At 43.1% G+C, this 16,155-nt stretch overlaps 1 long non-coding RNA gene across 2 annotated transcripts; it reads right to left on the reverse strand.

Annotated features, from left to right (window-relative positions):
* Window positions 1–13,810: 13,810 nt before the first annotated feature.
* On the reverse strand, window positions 13,811–15,090 carry LOC122202245. 2 transcript variants are annotated; one of them, XR_006194541.1, is made up of 3 exons: window positions 14,911–15,090; window positions 14,031–14,146; window positions 13,811–13,853 (listed from the first exon to the last, which is right to left on the reverse strand). It is a non-coding gene; the product is annotated as an uncharacterized LOC122202245 (long non-coding RNA). The 2 variants fall into 2 exon arrangements; XR_006194540.1 differs by having other exon boundaries at window positions 14,031–14,218.
* Window positions 15,091–16,155: the final 1,065 nt, after the last annotated feature.

A 16,155-nucleotide genomic window follows, 5' to 3' on the forward strand; every position in this document is an offset into this window, starting at 1 on the left:
GAAACGCAAGTAGGCTCCATTTTGTCAGCACAGAGCCTCTACGTGGGGTTCTATCTCATGAACCGTGAGATCACGACCAGAGCCAAAATCAAGACTCGGATGCTCAAACAACTAAGCCACCCAGGCACCCTATGCTGTTACGTATCTTAAATGGAATCACCAGGCGACTTGGCCAAACGTTCTAATTTGCCGAATCTCTTTAACATTACACACATTTTGTATACTAAATATCATACCAAATACTCACACGCTATCTCTGAACACAATCAGAGCAAAGCGTGAAAATTTCCCAGAATTAGAACACTCACACACACCTATGGGAGAGCTAGTTTCAACCATCCCGAGCAAACTGTCGGGATTCTTCCAATCATTGAAGTTTCTTCAGTGGCCAAGAACAGGGGCCGGGACCCAAGGCCTGAGCCTACATGTATTCAGGGAACTTCTTCCTACACCACTGATGAACATGATGAGCTACTTTTATACGTGTTATTACGAGAATTACATACTTTGCCTTGGATTTGGGATTAGGACCAATCTCCTGGGAGTTTAAGAATTAGCTAATTCTTTGGGCTCCTGGCTGGCTCAGTCCATACAGCATGTGACTCTTAATCCGGAGACTGTAAATTCCATCCCCACATTGGGTGTAGGGGTTGCTTTAAAAAAATGTTTTTCTTAAACACAAAAGAATTAACTAATTTTTCTGTTGAAGGTGGAAGTGTGCAATAACCACTAAAATTGCGGCTGACTTCCCCTTTGGCTTGGTTCGATTTTGCATTTTTTAAACGTCTTAAGACCTTTTCGGTGTCTTTCCTTTAGATGTAAGCATTAATGTTATTTCCACTGGGTACTTCATGCTCTTACGCAAATCGTCTGCAACCCCTTTTAGCTTCTTTTGTAACCTCTTTTAACTAAGTGGTGTGGACAGACCTCTTCACTCTCACTACCTCTCTGCTAAGATTGCTTCCTTCTCCACACTTCTTCCTCCCTGATTGACCTCGAGAGGCTTCTTTAATTTCCTGTCAGGACCCAAACTCATCTGATGGGATTCCGCATGTCTCTCTAGACTGCATCTCCAAGGAGAGCAGAATACACCACCCTAAAACACGCCTGTTTGTCATGAGGATTGTTTTGACTTGGTTGTTACTGAAAGCCTGCAGCCACACAGGAGAATCTCTGAAAACAGAGCGGAATCTACCTTTCTGTAAAGGACACCTACCCTTAGCAAAGAAATCTCTATTTTTAAGGTGTCTCCCTCTGGAAGAGTAGACTGACTCTAAATCTCGTTTGGAGATTAATTCTCCAATTAATGGAGAAGACAATGGCTTAAGTCTAGAGAACAAATGACGCTGTTTACTGTGTTTTTACCGGTAGCATCCCATAACTTTCCCCACCCTCAAACATCTTCTTTTTTCTTTAGCTGGAGATGGTGTTTAAGGCATTGGTTTGGGCCACTTCAAGAGATTTTACTCAGTTTTCCTGGGTCTCCCATATGTACACATGAGGTACGCATGTTACTGAACTTCAGTTTGTTTTCTTCTTATTAATGCCTCTTTCATTATGCAGGGTTCTCAGCCACAGAACCTCGAAGAGAAGAGGAATGATTCTTTTTCCTCCCCTACAGTCTGGTTTTAAAGGCACAAAACTATTATAATTATGGAAGAGCATCTGCTTCCATGTAGGGTTGCCTCTTAAAAACAAGCCAATAAAAAAGCAATCGACTCATTGCCATTGGTAAGAACACTCTAGGCCAATGAGTCTCAACCAGCGATGACTTGGCCCCCAGGTAGGACTGCCAGATTTAGCAAATAAAAATATAGGATGTTTAGGGGCGCCTGGGTGACTCAGTTGGTTGAGTAGCCAACTTAAGCTCAGATCATGATCTCATGGTCTGTGAGTTTGAGCCCCATGTCAGGCAGCTCAGAGTCTGGAGCCTGCTTCGGATTCTGTGTCTCCCTCTCTCTCTGCCCCTCCCCTGCTCTCTCTCTTTCTCTCAAAAATAAATAAACATTAAGAATTTTTTTCAATACAGGATGTTTAGTTAAATTTGAATTTTAGATAAATTTCTGAAATACCGCACGGGGCATGCTTATACTAAACAATTGTGTTGTCTAACTGAAAATTAAAGATATTTGACAATGTCTGGAGATATTTTTGATTGCCACCATCAGAAGTGGGGGCAAGCTACTGGCATCTAGAGGGTAGAAGGCCAGGAACGCTGTTACACAAATTCCAGTGCACGGAACGGCACATCACAGCCAAGAATTACCCTGTTCAAAACAGTGCAAGGGTAGAGAAAACCTCATCGAGGTCAATGGGAGAATTTAATGTGAAAGAAGGGGACTTGGTGAATTACAGTGTTGGAATGGAACATGGTTGCAGAGAGGGGAAAAAATCTTTCTCCTTCTACCCTTCTAGGTTCTTGGTTGGGGTTCTCTAACAGAAGATAAGTTAACAAGAGAAAAATGAAGAGAAGCTTGTTGTATCTCATATCTGTATAGAAGAAGCTCGGGGATGTGGAAGTCAAAGAGGTGTTTAGCATTTAGGTTATATACAATCTTAGGCTGATGGAAAAGAGGATCTGGGGAGGGGATGGAAGGAAAGGGGGAAGCGAGTTACGGACAGGTGACCAGGGAAGGTGCTGCAAACAAGGGATGTTCAGTAAGGTTTGTCAGGCAGATTTAAGTCAGTGTCTTCTCTACAGCTAAGAGGTAAGAGTGCACCACAAATTGCAATTTCCTTTATAGATGTAAATTTCCTTCATAAAAGGAAAACTTGTGCTCTGTTTTTCAAGCTTTTCTTGCACCTATTGGTTCTCAAAGGCCATTAGCTCAGAATAACCCATGTGCCAAAGAGGCATATTTTAGGGTGATAGATTCTGGTACTCCTCATGGTGAAACACTGTCATAATGGATAACTTTATTCATGATGGATACATTTTTCAATTTTTAAGAAAAATTTTTTAAGTAGGCTCCATGCCCCAGATGGAACCCAACACAGGGCTTGAACTCACAACCCTACACCCTGAGATCAAGACCTGAGCTTAGACCAAGAAAGTGGATTTGAGGCAGACAAGAGAGAAAACAGCAAGATGAGATGAGTTAGGAGGCCACTGCATTAGGTCAGCAGACAGATACTAGGACCTAAGGCAGGACAGCAGCAGTGGGGGTGGAGAGAAGAGGAGGAAATCCAAAGGAAGTAGAAATAACGGGCTTTTTGTTGAAAATGCATCGGGAGGCTGTGTTGAAATAAATTTCTATGTCCAAGATGGACTCAGACCTGCTCAGAATGCCACATCAGCAAACCAAAACCGAAACAACTTTCTTATTCTTATAAATGATCCATCTGACCAGAAAGGCAGTATTTGCACCCAGTCAATCCCCAACTGCTAGGAATCGGTGCCGATACGTAGTTCTAAGTAAGGTCAGTTATGCAACCCTGGCCAAGTAGTTCACACCAAATACGTTTTCCTTATTCCCTGACTGACCTGCTAGCCTTGGAAGGAAATTCCTGACCTCCTAGCCACGGATGCCCTGTTTCCGTGTTGTGCTGCTTCTAACGCTCTCTAGAACTCACTTCTGTGCAATCATCATCTCTTCGGGAGAGTGTCCCGGCACCGTGGGGCACTGACTCCCTCAATCCACGGCCTCTTCTCCCTTGAATAAAGGACATCACATGAAATTGTTTTATTGTCCTCATTTGACAACTGTTGTCTCCTGCCACCAAATACACGTCTGCATATGTTGCTGTGGGATGCTCACACTGGCTCTCCATGAGCTATGTTTCTCTTTTCCCCGTTGGCCTCCTGTTAGATTTCCCCCATAGGGAGCACTGGGGGAGGACAGTAAGACTAAGGAGGCAGAAAAGAGCTGCCCTTTCCTATGTGTTTGCTGATCCCATTACCAGCAATAGCCCTTGATCTTGGAAACGGCCATTGGTCTGGCTTTTTCCCTGCCTTCCCTAAACCAGCCTAATCACACCCTTTAGAGGTACCAATACCAACCATCTCCCGCCTCCAGCTCAACCAGGTGTAACTCCTCCCCTGAGCTCTTGTAGTGGTAGCCGCAAGCAGATAGTAACCCCTTCTCAATGGCTGGGCCCCAAGAATTTCAGGGTCCTTCCCACTAGCTCCTAAATGCTGGTAACCCTAACCTCTGTTCTCTGTTCCCCCAGTCCAAGAGATGGTAGCCCCTCCTGGGGCTCTCTGTCACCTCAATGTTCTCCCTTGGCCTTTTCAGACTTGCGATACCCACCGAAAGGATTCCTTGTATTAAATTCTTTTGGTTAAAATAACTAGTGTGGTTTTCCTTACTGGGGTCTGACTGATAGAGTACTCTAGAGATGTGCAGAAGCTACAAATAGCAGAAATTCTCAAGCTGATATAAGGGACACGGGGAATCCCAGATCAAGGACCGCACGCATGTGTCCCGCTTGGTGCCTTTCGCCGAAACGCGAAACACTGGAAGGGAAATAAGGTGAGGGAAGGACTGGGGAGACACAGTCGGTTCCAGTTTGCACAAGTCGTGTTTAAGCACAAGTTGTGTTTAGCGCGTCTAAGTGCAGATATCCAATAGGAAGTTTGTTATGTGGTTGCAGAAGTTTACAGTCAGAGTTGAGGCAGCGATTTGCTGAGAATTATCAGCAAATAGACCCGTAGTTCCCAAAGTAAGAAATGAGAGAGGTTAGATACCTTATTAGAGTCTTTCCGCTCATACACAACCTGTATAAATTCCTTGATTGTATAGGGTCATTCTCCTTAAATAACACAACAGCTTTTTCTTGTCATTTTAGCACATTTAAATGTTAACAATGGCTATCTAATCAAATAAGTACTTTTGCTAATCAGAATGTTTGCGTTTCCGAGTTTTATATGTCAGAGCTCAGCCATCTCCTCCCATAATTCTCTTGCTTGTGACACCTTTTTATATTTTTTTGTTCGCTTAAAAGGAAGCCCAGGATTCTGAGGCCAAATTGCAATAATAATCATTGTTTTGTACCAATGTAGGGTTTTTTACTCGAAGACTTAAAAAATCTTGTCAAATTTGAAATCACTTTTGAATTTTCCAGTAATTAAGAAACTGATGGTAATGGAAAAAGGAAACGGGGTCAGCCAGCCCTTAAAATAAAAACATACATTGGCATCGTAAGTTTAAATGTAAAACAGGTCACTTAGCTCTTTAGCACTTAGGCAACACTTAATTCTCCGTGTGTTCTATTTCTGTGTCATCCTCTGTCATGTACTCACAGAATTAGTAATTATGTGCTTTAATGGAAATGCAAAGAGTTGGGCGCCCGGATGGCTCAGTCGGTTAAGCATCAGACTCTTAAACTTGGCTCAGGTCATGATCTCATGGTTGGTAAGATTGAGCCCTATGTTGGGCTCCATTGTACTGACTGCAAGAAGCCTGCTTGGGATTCTCCCTCTTCCTCTCTGTCTCTGACCCTCCCCCACTTGTGTTCTCTCTCTCTCTCTCCTCTCTCTTCCCCTCTTCCCCTCTCTCCCTCTCCCTCTCTCCCAATGAATAAGTAAACTTAAAAAAACTGCAAAGAGTAAACTCACACTCCTGGTCCCACAATCACTGGGATGCTATGATTTGTGTTGCTTAATTTTTTAGATAACTTCACGTATCTGAGACAAGAGCTTTTTTTTATTTCTTGGTAAAAACAGAAAACCGCTGACAAATCCTGTTACGGTGGATGAGTGTTTCGGGATATAACCAACTACTTCTGCAAGCTGTCCACTCTTCCTCCAATGACTCAGGAATGTGTTGGATGAATTAAATTATAAGGCTCTTACAATTTTGTGGTAAAACCAGTTTCACAGTATGAGACAAGCTATACTCTTTAGGGTGTGGGTTTACTGCTCTACCCCAGGACGGAGGATGTTGCCTACTTTATTTACACTTAGAACTACAATTTTCTCTCACTCCTGGTGCTTTGTGGGGCTTGAAAAAGAGGTGATTCATATCAACATTCTTGTGGGGCCTTAACGTTCGTTGCGTCACATTCCCTTCTGAGGTTATGAAATGCAGTCTCAAGTTTTTATGGGGTCTCATTGGTCTTGTTCCATTTTATAATAAAGTGTTGCATTTGGATTTTGTTGTTTTGTTTCTTAAATTAAGCTATCGTTAAGGTCACGGCTGTCAGACTTTGGTGGGCCATATTCTGATCCTTCCTCTTTAGAAATTGACTTATTTGGGGCACCAGGGTGGCTCAATTGGTTAAGCATCTGACTTCTGTTCAGGTCATGATTTCATGGTTCATGAGTTCGAGCCCCGCGTGGGGCTCTGTGCTGACAGCTCAGATCCTGGAGCCTGCTTCGGATTCTGTGTCTCCCTCTCTCTCTGTCCTTCAAACTCAGGATCCTGATCCTGAGATCAAGAGTCACATGCTCTTCCAACTGAGCCAGTCAGGTATCCCGCCCCCCACATCCTTATTTTTTAAGTCAGACTGTAAGTGGGTTGAACCTACTTTCCAACGCTTTGAAGACATCCAAGATCGCTCACATACTGGGTTTTCCCCTTCCTTGGGACATATCAGAAGCCTTGGTTTCTTTTTTTTTTTTTTATCTTTCCAGTCTTTTTGATCTTCTTGGACAGGAGGCATTCATCTGGTTCCAAAGGCAGTTTTGGACCCGTATATAAATGCATTTGAGTATGAGATTCTAAAAATTCTTCACATAAAATTAATGAAGCTGGATAATGAATAATATTCCTGACCTTAATGCCTCTACTCTCTCAACAGCAATACTCATTTCTCCATAGGCCATTTTGGGGCCAGAACTGCCTGCTCATTTCTATTCTAGGCAGAAAACCTAAAAAAGACCTTATGGTAAATAACCCATGAAATAGGAACGGATTCATGCATGCGTCTGAATTGCTGGGACCAAGGTTTGGACCTACTAAATTTCCTACACTAGATTTTTCTTCCTTGGCCATCAATATTTGTTTGTTTCTCTCATTTTAACTAATGTGTGCTCAGTGGGGGTGATATCACTCCCCGCTCCAAGCAAAATTACTTCTTGGAGAGAAAAAGAAAAGCTGATAATTTTCATGAATATAGCCCAGATATAAATATAGTACATAAATGGATATACAGTGTATCTGTGATACTAAAATTTCACAGAGGAGGGTCAATTACAGAAGGACGTCTACAGAGTTTCCTTAAAAAGAAACATGAAGGAAAGTTTGAGAAACACTGCTTCGACTGATTTCGATCTTAATTTTCTAGTTTGTAAAATAAACAACTTCTGAGGTCGGAAAATAAAGAAGAAACTGATTTCCGAGCATCCTGCTGCACAAGCAATCCATGCGCGTAGCATCACCAAGCACGTAGATGTCACTCACCGCTCCGGGGAGAAGTCTGAGCCCTTTACGTGTATTAACTCCTCTAAGATGGTCAACAGTCCTTGACCACATTAAACCCAACAATGATTTAACAGGTGGGGGATTGAACAGATGTGTCTCTGAGGCACAGAGACATTAAGTAATGCACCAGGGTCACACAACTAATAAACGGCAATACGAGGGTCAAAACCCGCGACACGTAGTTTCAGAATCTGTCACTCTAGCCATTATCGTCTATGGCCTCTCTTTCGGTACACAGCCTTCACCTCGTCCAATGGGTGTGTGTGCACCTAATTAATTAACTTGCAAAAAGTGATTTTTGTGTGCGTGCAATTATTCACATCCTACCTTTGCCCTGGGACAGTACCTAATGACACTCTTTCCTGTCACAAAATGGTCTTCAATGTCGTGTTTCGTGATGACATTCACGTTTCCTTGGTATTGATGCTAACTGCTCTCATCAGTTTAGCACTTACCATGGCCAACCCCTCTCTGCCAGGAGCTTCACGGATATCGTCTAGTTCAATGGTCAAAGTACTTCCTCAAGATGATAACACAAAAAATACTAGCTGGATGTATTGAGTGCTTACTATTCCCTGGACACATCTCAGGGACCACATCCCCATTAGTGTTCTTTTGCAATAACCCGCTGAGGCTGACACTGGTAGTGTCCCCGTTTGCACTGATGAGAAAACTAAGACTCTGAGAAGCAAAATTGTCTGCTGCAAATCAGCAGGTGGCAAGTGGCAGGACGCAGCCGAAGGCCCTCGGCCGAACTATTGGACACTCCTGCTGCCTCCAAGACACCATAATGAAGTTGGTCTTAATGCACTTTAGTCCGTAGAGGCAGGTGGACTTCCTGCTGCCATGATGGCGTCTTGATTCCCAGACCTTGGCTCATTTTTGGCTCCCCAGACACCACTAGACCTCTAATACTTCAGACTGCTGATTGCGGGCTTGTATTTCCTGACCTCCTTCCAAGTTCAGCTTGCCCTGTTGCCTGACGACACGGGCATTATTAACTCTGACAAACAAATGGCGCAGAAGATAAATCCATCATTCTTAGAATGGTCCCCGCTCGGAGAGGCTCATCTTGACACCTGCCCAGAGGCACATGGCATCATTTGCAGCATTCTTTGCAGGTGGGCCAAACAGGAAGGCCAAATTAGCCAAGAGCTAGCGTCAGGTTTCCTGTGCGATTTTAAGAGGAAAAATATTAAACATGTAGGAGCCAATTTTTTTTGTGTGTTTTGTGTTTAAAAATATTAAGTAGGAAGAAAAGTAACAAAGTGTTCACATTTACTGTGGCTATTTTATATCTCCAAGGAGACGATGATTAAAAAAATGCTATTTTCCAACTATCATCTTCCATGTTTCAATGTGTGTCTTTGAAATTGTAAAAAAAGAGAGATATATGCAAAACCATTCCCCAAGGGGGAAAAAATAAACTTTCCTGAAGGAAATTGATGGTGTGGCCAAGTTAGTGAGCTGAGCTCCCCGTGAGTTTTTGAACCTAGTTTGAACCAAATAGTGACACTTAGTTAGCAATTCTCACCCTTCGGGGACTATATTCAGGACTTTGGCAGTGATTCAGGACGAAACAAAGTAAGGGAGAAGGAAAGAACAATCTGACAAAGAAAGATGTGAAAGATGTGAAATACGAGCCCTTCCTATACATACATTCAGCCCACAGATTCAGCATGGGGGCCAAGGGCAGGCAGACCCAAGGTGGGCCCCTCGGGCGTGAAGGTCATTTTGAGTTAAATGCAATCAAAACCCAGCAAATTCAGAAAAAAGCTCTTTACCTCCCCACTGGACTGCCAAAAAGAATTCAGATAGAGGACTTGCTCCAGTAAGAGAGCGATCACTACCGTTAACTATGTTATGATATGAGGAGTAGTAGAGAGGGAGGAGCCTAGCAAGGGCTGTGTGATCAAAGTCCTCTGTCCTACTGTTTCTGAAGGGCCCAGTATACATTCGTTTACAAACATTTGCTCTTTATCTTCCCGTGAAGTGCATTCTTTCCTTTGAAGTCCCAGACCCCTCGCCACTTCTCCTCAATTCAAACTCACACATATACCTCATTTTGCCTGACTGCCTTTGGAATTCCCACGTCTACGTGGATTCCACACACACACAAAATTAAATTTGGTTTTCTCCTGTTAGTCTGTCTCATGTCAATGGCAATTGGCTTCTTAGTCCAGCCAGAAGGGTCTTGAAGGGCAGAGAGAATTCTTCCTCCTCAGCATCGGTTAAGCACACAAAGAAGCTTGATGATCCAAGGTGGAACATTCCATACATTTTCAGGTGTTTGATGTCCCGCAAGGTTTAACCCCAGAACAGATGGAATGTAAGACGTGACGGCCACTCTGGAAAGTTTTTTGGAAATATGTACTGCAGTTCTTCACATGAATATCCTAGGACCAGAAAATTCATTTTAGAAACTTAAAATAAAATTTTTTTAATGTTTATTTATTTTTGAGAGACAGAGACAGAGTGTGAGCAGGGGAGGGGCAGAGAGAGAGGAAGACACAGAATCCGAAGCAGGCTCCAGGCTCCGAGCTGTCAGCAAAGAGCCTGATGCGGGGCTTGAACTCACAAACCATGAGATCATGACCTGAGCAGAAGTTAGACACTTAACCGACTGAGCCCCCAGGCACCCCCAGAAAATTCTATTCTTAGTATACACTTAACCCAAATGGAAATAGCAAAGACATCAAAAAATGTTCAGGTGGCATTATTTGTCATAGACAAAGTTGGACTCCACCCAAATTCCATAAACTGTGGAAGAGATCAATAACTTTTGTTATGGCAATATATGGAATACTATATAACAGTACAAATGAACAGACCGTTGTCACATGCAAACATATGGGTGAATCCCACAAACGTAACGTCGAGCAAAGAACCCAGACACAAAAGAGCACGTACATACAATTCCATTTTTTATGAAGTTCAAAAAAGCAAACTAATACAAGATATTAGAATCAGAGTAGTGGTTATCTTAGGCGAAGGGATGGAAATGGTCATTGGGAGGCACTTGAGAGAGTTTCTGGGTACTGCTAATGTTCTATTTCTTGACCTGGGGTAGGAATTCCCAGGTATCTTAACTTTAGGATAATTAATTGAGCTTATGATTTGCACATGTCCCTACACGTATGCTACTCTTAAGCATCACACACACACACACACACACACACACACACACACACACACACACATCAAGGCTTCTACCCAATGAATAGACTTACACCTCGAACAAATACGATTTTCTAGGATCCTCTCTCCCCCAGTGCTGCATCCCCACTCCCACCAGCCCACCATCCTCTTAGAGAATCCTCCCACCTCCAGTCCTGCCGTCCCCTTGCTGCCCCAGTGGTGCTGACTGAGTCACACTTGTGGTTGTGGTAGGCCTTGGACACCTGTAGCACCTGCCCCCTCCTACCCCAGCATCACCCATGGCCAAATAAGAAGCCATCTTGTTTGTGAAACATGATAGGAGAAACTGGAATCTGGCCACATCCCTCTTCTTTTTCTAGAAGGATCCTGCTGTGCCCTGACAAAGCACCCAAAACAGTCAGGGGGAAAGCAGAAGTATCATTACTAGTTAGAGTGCCATCTGGTGTATTTTCGGCCAAGTGGCTCTAACATCTCTGCTACGAGTCATGGAATTTAGGGCTTTTCCCTGAAGAACATTATAGACCTCTGTCTTTGGACTTAACCTTTGACAAAGTCCTAATAATTCCTGTCATATATCAATTGGAGAAATCTAGAATAACTACTGATGTAGTGGACATTTGTCTTTTTTTTTTCCTGTTATCCTGAACAAGCTATGTTTGGAGACTTTCCCACTATGGAAACTATAGGAAAATAAATATTGGATTTCCCGGACTCCCTTTACATCAGGCATCACATGACCTAGGGGCCACCAGTTAGAAGCACCTGTCACATGAACTTAGAATCGGAAGATCAGAAGAGAAAAGTCCGAGACTGCCATTTCCGTTCTAGTGACGGTCCTCCATTTCTAAAGACAGCAAAGGAGCAATTTCAGCAGCAGCGAGGTGTAAGGACTAAAGGTTTGAAATTTCACTCTACTTACAGGCTAATAGGTTCACCTGCCAGTTTCATGGATGCTGGTAGAAGATGCTAAACCCTTCGGTCAGAGACACAGGGCTCTATTACTCAAAGCACATCAAACATCATGAACATTCGCACATACAGCAGGTGCCGTTGGCCCTAATTCTCATGGGAGCAAAGCAGATGGGCCAGACAGATGCCTGAACACAGGGGAACACACTGGATCTTTTATAATAGGCAGTAAGCATGTCTAACCTTTGTTCTGTAGGGAAATATTGTCTTTACCTTCCAAGGAGATATATATATATATATATATATATATATATATATATATATATAACAGTTTTACTGTTTTTTACTGTTTACTGTTTACTGGTTTTACCGTTATACAGTAAATATATAACAGTATATATATATATATAGGTAAAACCAGTAAACAGTAAACAGTAAAAAACAGTAAAACAGTTTTATATATATATATGTGTATATATATATATATATATACACATATATATATATGACAGTAAAACCATATGTATATATATGATTTTACTATTAAAATTTTGGTCTATTTCCATCCAGTTATGTTTTTCCTTCCGTAGGTTTTTGTGTGTTTCATTTACATAGTTACGATTAAATTGGATATGCGGTCAAATTGGATAAATGTAGTTACAATCAAATATGTAAACCAACATACATTGGTATTTTGCTATATATACTCTAGGTAACTGCCGAACCTTTATTTGGAGCAGGCTATGTAGTATTCCATAGCAGATATAACTGCACAGATTTTTATATTCTCTTATGGATGTTTGGTCTGTTTCTTTTAGCACTAGGAAGAATATATTTGGCTGTAAATTACGTTCTATATTTGAGAAGATGTCTGTGAGGTAGATCTAGTCATTTGATTTCTGGGAAACTAGAGATACAAAAATCTTTGAAGGTTGTCGTTCATTTCACTGAATTACCTTCCCAGTCATGTTGGTGACAATTCATCCTCTGTGCATGCTGTCAAAATGGAAGTGACCATTTTATCACACCCTCACCAGCATCTTTGTTAATTCAATATAATGAAAAACAGCACCTCTTTAAAATATGCACATTTTGTCCTGGATGGATAGTCTGCAACAAAGGCAACCAGGACCTCTGTTTGTAAGACATGAAGAAAAGCAAGGCGCCAATGGAGAAATGTCTCCTAACCCGGGGTTCCATGACCAGGGTTGATGAAATCGGACGTGTTAATTGCAGTGACTCAACTGAACAATGGTACCCGTGGTGCCTTTACCAGACCAGTTTTGCATCATTGTTTCCGGCATTGGCTCTGGCTGCATGGTCTACAAACCTGATTCTTGGACCCGTTTGGAGTTAGTCAGTCAGCTCTGGCCAATATTTTCTGCTTGGTTTCTCTCACTCACACCTGCACATTCTGACTGACACACTAAAGACGTGGTGACTTCATTGGAAAATGCCTATGCATATCCATTTCTTGCCCTTTATTTTTCTTGGTTCACTTAGTCTCTTAGATGTTGGGTACACCATCTGCCGTCTCATCCACTAAAGATATAAGATATCTATCTCCTAGTCCAGTCTTAAAGAAAAACGAAGTGGGTTCTGTATCACCCACAGCTCCTGGAGCTGAGGTTAAATCCCCAGATAACACACTTCTTTTTTTTTTACCGGTTATTTATGTAGTTTTGAGAGACAGAGAGTGAGAAGGGGAGGGGCAAAGCAGGAGAGAGAGAGGATCCCAAGCAGGCTCAGCACTTGAGCGGGGCTTGAGGCTTGAGCAGGGCTCAACTCACAACCTGAGCTGAAATCAAGCTTAATTTACCGAGCTACCCAGGAATCCTCCCCTCCCCCACCAGATAATACACTTTCTGAATCATTAGACTCCAGGTTTTGGATCCCTGGCCTGCAAGTTGCTAGGACCCGGGAGATTTTGTCTTAACCTAGGATATAATGAAGCTCGGCTTCATGAGGACCACTGATGAGTTTATACACGTGTTGACCGTGTACTCCACCGCAGAGCTTCCGAGGATAGAGTTTCACGGGAGCAAAGCACACGTGGTGATGACGAAATGTAAAGTTAGACTTACGTGTCCTGAGTGACGTTAAGTGAACACCTGGCTGGTTCTTTCTAGACCGACATGGTCCTTCATGTGCCCTTGAACTCCATGATGTCCGAGAAAAGAACATGGGAGTTTCTAGACCGACATGGTCCTTCATGTGCCCTTGAACTCCATGATGTCCGAGAAAAGAACATGGGAGTTTCTGCGGGGCAATGACCAGCCCTCCAGGATTAGGATGACAGACGTCACTGAAAAGTATCGACACGACCTTAATCAGGGGCATGCGGCTGGCTCGGTCAGTGGAGCGTGCAACTCCCGATCTTGGGGTCATGAGTTCGAGCCCCATGTTGGGTGTAGAGATTACCTAAAGAATTAAAACTTCAAAAAATTAAAAATTGAAAAAGACAAGCTTTGTAACAGTATTTCAAATGAGAACAATGTTATTTAATCTTGGCTGAGTGTTTACCATATGCCTGGAACCATACATTAAATGCAGTGTCTTAGTTAAACATCCCACAAACCTTAAAGTAGATATTATTACCATTTGAGGCTCGGAGAAGTTCGGTAGCTTATCTTCAAGAGCTTGCAAGTGATTGATCCAGGACTCTTATGGCATCTGCCTCAGTGCTAGGTATTTAGAAGTCACCTGGTGGCAATCTGTCGAGCAGACACAGTTGGAGGGGAGAATTATATTGTAAGAATACATGCAAAGATGTGGGGAAATGTTCACTGTACACGAAGAGAAAAAAAAAGAGGGTTAAGTAGGAGCATGTATACTCTAATTTAGGAGCATGTATACTCTACATGGGGAGAAAAGGAGAAGGGACTTCTCCTTACAATGGGGAGAAGGATCTTCTTTACTTAGTCTAATGATTCATATGCTAATCTCGTCGAGAAACACCCTTTACAGACACATCCAGAAATAATATTTCACCAGCTCTGGACATCCCTCTGCCTGGTCAACTTGACACACAAAATTAACCGTCAGAAATGGTGTCTGACGTCCTAAAGACTGGGTTGAGAGGGGAAGAAAGTTTGGATCATCATAAAGAGAGCGCTACGGGAAGCAGGTGAAATAGCAGCTTTTTAAAAGCCAAATCTCAAGGTCTCCTCCTAGATTTACTCTGCAAAACACCCACCGGAAGTTCTTAGTTTAAACCAGAGCATCCGAGGCACAAACCCCATCCCCTCATCCCAACACTCCCTGCAGGGCCTCAGCTTTTTATAAAACCTCAGAGCAATCAGGTGGCCTCCTAAAGCAAAAGCTTGACCCCCAGCCCAGCCTCTCTGGCAGCAACCAAAAATCTCTATCCTTCTAGGACAATTTTTTTTTTTTTTTTTTTTTGCAATGAACAGGAAGACAGGAATGAGAAAGGAGGAGAGAAAAAAAGAACGAGTTGGAGATAAAGCCAAAGTTTTACCGGGTTAAAGCCCAGATGCTTTCCTCCAGGTCCACTCCTCTGCAAATCACCCTGAACACGGTGGTGACTCCCCCTTTCAAACTGGCTTTTCACGCCCGCGTGTTAGTGAGACAGGAGACGTATTTCTTTCGTAACTTTCCAATTTGTATTATCATACAAGCCATAGATGTTCTTTGCCGAAGGCCTGAAAAAATAACGCAGTTGGAAAAAATGACAAAGAAAGAGACGAAATTTAAATCACACATAAAACCATTCCCCATCATCCAAGCTCTTCTGGAATTTAAATCATTCTCTAGGCACTGGCATAAAACAACAACTTCCTTAGCCTCGGTCAATATAGATTTTAATCAGGCTAAATCAGAGCTTAATGAAACATCTGCTGAAAGATGCGTTTGTCTCCTGAGTCTAGTCTGCATTGTAGAAACCTCTTTTTGGCTCTCACATGAGGCCTAAAAGAGGAACCGACGCTTCCAAGTCGAGATCACCATTTTCTAGGAAAGGAAGCTTGGATATTTGCACGCTAAATGGCCCGTAAGTGTGTAGACAGGACTCTCTCTCCCTCTCTACTCCTCCCCCAACACACATAGCTTTGTATCTCTGTGTGGCCAATGAACTTGCAGGACACACAGCTCAGGGACTCTCTCCAGCTGACTCTGCCCATCTGACTGACTTGCTAATCAGAAATTCTCTTTTACTGTGAGCAGTGACGGTGACCATTCACGGAGGGCCCACAGGGTTAGGGTTAGAAGCTACGACTGACTGCCCATCTATTTCTTGCCTTCCGTTGCCGTAACTGGTCTGCGGGTGGCATCTCAGTCCTGCCCCCAACACTCACCAGTTCCCTGCAACCCGGTGCGTGTACGCATGCGCACACTCCTCTTCCGGAAAACACGCTCCCCCTCCTGCCGCCCAGTGCCCGCGGAGGCTCAGTCTTCCGCCCTCAGGCCTTTCTCATTCACTGCCTTTGAGGCCCTCAACCATTTTCCGGATTTCACTTACCTCTACTCAGTGCATGACCCCTGAAATCTACACCTCAAGGTTAATTTCTTGCGATTACCAGGTCAGGGTTTCCATGCGGCTCTTCTGCTGTTGTCTCCAGGGCAAAAGCATCTTACTGCAGCCCACATTATCGCTTGACTCAAAAACCTCCATACATCCCTTCCTATGCTAGACGTGCTGCTACGTGCTTCAGAGAGGTGGTTTCATTTCATCTTTGTAAGGGCTCTACCTTATCTACCAGTCAAG

This window comes from Panthera leo, chromosome D2 (assembly GCF_018350215.1).
Source record: "Panthera leo isolate Ple1 chromosome D2, P.leo_Ple1_pat1.1, whole genome shotgun sequence".
Lineage (NCBI taxonomy): Eukaryota > Metazoa > Chordata > Mammalia > Carnivora > Felidae > Panthera > Panthera leo.